Consider the following 3,392-nt stretch of genomic DNA (forward strand, 5'->3'; position numbering starts at 1 on the left):
ACATCGTAGGGTGGGTCCTCTCTAACATTCCCCCCAAAAACATAAAAAACTAAAACAAACCCCCAAATTAAAATTCCATTGGCCGAAACTGCCCACCTGCGTGAACCACACATCCAAAAAGGCCCCGCCCCATCACAACCGCCAATGAATAGGACGGTCTGCAACAGAGTCTCTTGCCTTTAGGGGGCTGCAGCCCCGACCCTGAACATGAATCTGCAGATTCTATAGCATCTACGTCAAGGCTAAAGGCTTCAGGATTTGTACCGGCAAGTCCCATGTTGGGAGTGTTGGCCACTCAAGCCCCTAGCCCTTGGTGGGTTCCGCAACCCCAAGGCCTGTAGCCCCAGTGCTCAGCCCCATGCCAAAATGCCACAAGGACACACTCATTCCCACAAGCCCTGCACTGTGTACAGACCCCACTGCACCGCCCTAAGCTCCGCATCACTCTGAAGCCTCTACTGCACCCCAGGAACTGCCTGGATGTCAGGAACCCAGTGAGAGAGCAAGCACGAAAGCGCTTCCCAGGTCCGAATGGTCCCGCTACGAACAACGTGGAGACTGAGAGTTCTGGGATGCTAACGGGAGGATGCTTGTGTCCTGCCACAAAATTGGTCCTCAGAGTACCCCTTCTACGAGGGGCAGCCACTTTTTACTTTATCAACGAGACTAAAGGAGGCCTGAGCCACTGACCTTGTCCCTCGTAAATAATGCACTACAAAAGCCCCATATGTTCAGTGTTTTTTTTTAACTCAAACAGACACATGTGGAAATAACTCCCTTTGCAGAAGGCGGTAGAGAGAGAGAGAGCACAGCGGTAGGGCGTTTGCCTTGCACGCAGCCAACATGGCCGACCTGAGTTCGATTCTTCCGCCCCTCTCGGAGAGCCCGGCAAGATCCCGAGAGTATCTCGCCCGCACGGCAAAGTCTGGCAAGCTCCCCATGATGTATTCGACATGCCACACACAATAACAACCAAGTCTCCAATGGGGGACCTTACTGGGCCCGCTCGAGCAAATCGATGAACCATGGGAGGACAGCGACAGTGACAGCAGAAAGCTGACACACCATACCAAGAAAAAATAAAATAGATTCCAGTCAGGGTTCAGTTCAAACTCAGCGTGGAGCTCAGTGTTGAGCGCCTGATGCACGGAGTGAAGGCAACCCTGCATCCCTGGAGACACGACGAGCCACAGGGGCCATTGAAAACATCTCACCAAAATGGATGGCTCTCAGGATCAATCCGTTTTTTGGTCCTTTTATTTTGAAGTTCGTCTTCTTTAGAGACACACCAAGCAATCCTCAGGGATCACTCCTGGAGGGTCTGTAGGGGAGCAAATGGATGCAAACCTTTCTCCTTCTCACTGCGCTGACACTAGTGCCCTCAAACTGGTTTTCTTTTTCAGTTTTGGCTTTTTGGGTCACACCTGGTGAAGCACAGGGGTTACTGCTGTCTCTGCACTGAGGAATTACTCATGGTGGTCCCCAGGGGACCAAAACGGACGCCAGGAATAAAACCCGGGCCGGTCGCGTAAAAACCAAGTCTACACCAACTGATCTATGGCTCCCCCCCCAAACCCCAAACTAGTTGTTTTGAAGCAATTACCAGTTTCGATCAAATGGAAGAAATAGAAATAAACATTTTGTTCAAAGGAAAAAATAGAAATTTCTTTCGGTTTTGAGCAGTGATTTCACCACCCAGGGAAGCGAAGCAAGGGGCTCTACGCCAAGCATTAGGCTCTAGATTTCCTCTCTGCAGTGCCCTGTCATCCACCATCAAAATCACATCCTTGATCCCCTCCAGCATAATATCTGTCCCCAATGTGTAAATTTTACCAGCTGACTCACATCCAGTGACTCCACTCTCAAATCAAATTGCTGCAATGCCAAAACCTGAATCTGCAGTTTCAGTTATGCAATGAAACGCAACAGAAGACTAAGAATTTGTGGAAAGAAATGAATGAGGCAGTGTGTTCTCAGGGCAGGACAACATCGCGATGGTTCTCACAATCCAAACAGGCCCAGAGCAAACAGAAGATCTGATTGGACCATGGGTGTGAGTACCATGGCAATGCACACAAGATGGTCAGGTTTTGCTTTCTGACCAGACTCGGTGACGTTTGGGACACGTGACTGAACCAGGTCGGCCGAGTGCACATTAAGAAAGTCCCCACCATACTAGTAGTCAGGCCCCAACTAGCTTTGTTGTAGGTTCACTCATTCACTACTTACTGAAAAAGGCAAAAGCAATTTTGCAGGCACCGCCATACCACAGGCAGTGCAGCCAGGCTGGTAACACAGGCGTCAGGGCCAAGGGTATTCCTGGGGGCCTGAGTGAAGAGGCAGGAGGAGTAACCCATGAACTCTGCCAGCTGTACCTCCAAACTGCAGAATTCAATAAAATAAATAAAGGTGCGGTGGCCGATGGGGATCCTAGAATGCAGTATGAGGCCTTGGGACACAGCCTCCAAGTACCTCGGCTACTTCCTGCTAAGGCTGCACTTTTGTTTGAAGGACCCTCTCTGGCCCAGCCCTGATGCTCCCCCACCCCGCCTCCTGCCAGCCCTCAGCCCTGACTCCTCTGCAAACTCTACACACTGGGGTAGGAGAAATGGCACCAGAAGCGTCCGACATGCGGGCACACAACCTGGATTTATTGCCCAGCATCTCATAAGATGGGTCTCATTCTCCTAACCCTGAAAGATCCTTTAATCAATTTTTAAAAACATCTCAGGGCTAGGACGAAGGGGCCTGCTCGAGGCAATCGACGAACCACAGGATGGTCGTGATCGTGATCCTGATCTCATAGGGTCCCCTGGACAGCACCCAGAGTGGTCAGAGTGCAGAGCCAGAAATAACCCCATGAGCATCACAGGGCGTGGACCTAAAAGCAAACAAAATACAAAGGGGAAAAAAGAAATGAAAAGAAAAAGCCCTTCAAGCCTCATGACTGAACCAGCAACAAGTGACAAGCAAACGCTGGGCCCAATGTTCTTGAGCCCCAAGCCCAGGAGAAATGCACCCAGCGCCTTCGTCCCCCCACCAGGCAGCGGGGTGCTGCTGCTGCGCCTTCACGCTGCTCACCAGGGTACGGGGTACACCGAACACTGCCAGGGCCGATTCCTGAGGGAAGGTTCAGGAGACCCCCCTGAACACGCCAGGTGAGGCCCCAGCCCTCTCCCACAAAAGGCCAAAGAATGAGCCCCCGGGTCCCCTTGCCGAGGGAAACCCCTTATCTCTGACTCCTTTTCAACCCGCCTAGACACGAAAGTCGGCCTGGAAGGTGGGGGATGTGGGTAGGCAGCCGGGGGCCATTCTCGAGAAGTCCCCACGCCCCACCCCTGGTGAAGCCCCCAGGCTTTGAGGGTCCCTGTCGCAGAGCCAAAGCTGTGGTG

Source organism: Sorex fumeus, unplaced genomic scaffold, assembly GCF_029834395.1.
Source record: "Sorex fumeus unplaced genomic scaffold, SorFum_2.1 ptg000260l, whole genome shotgun sequence".
Classification (NCBI taxonomy): domain Eukaryota; kingdom Metazoa; phylum Chordata; class Mammalia; order Eulipotyphla; family Soricidae; genus Sorex; species Sorex fumeus.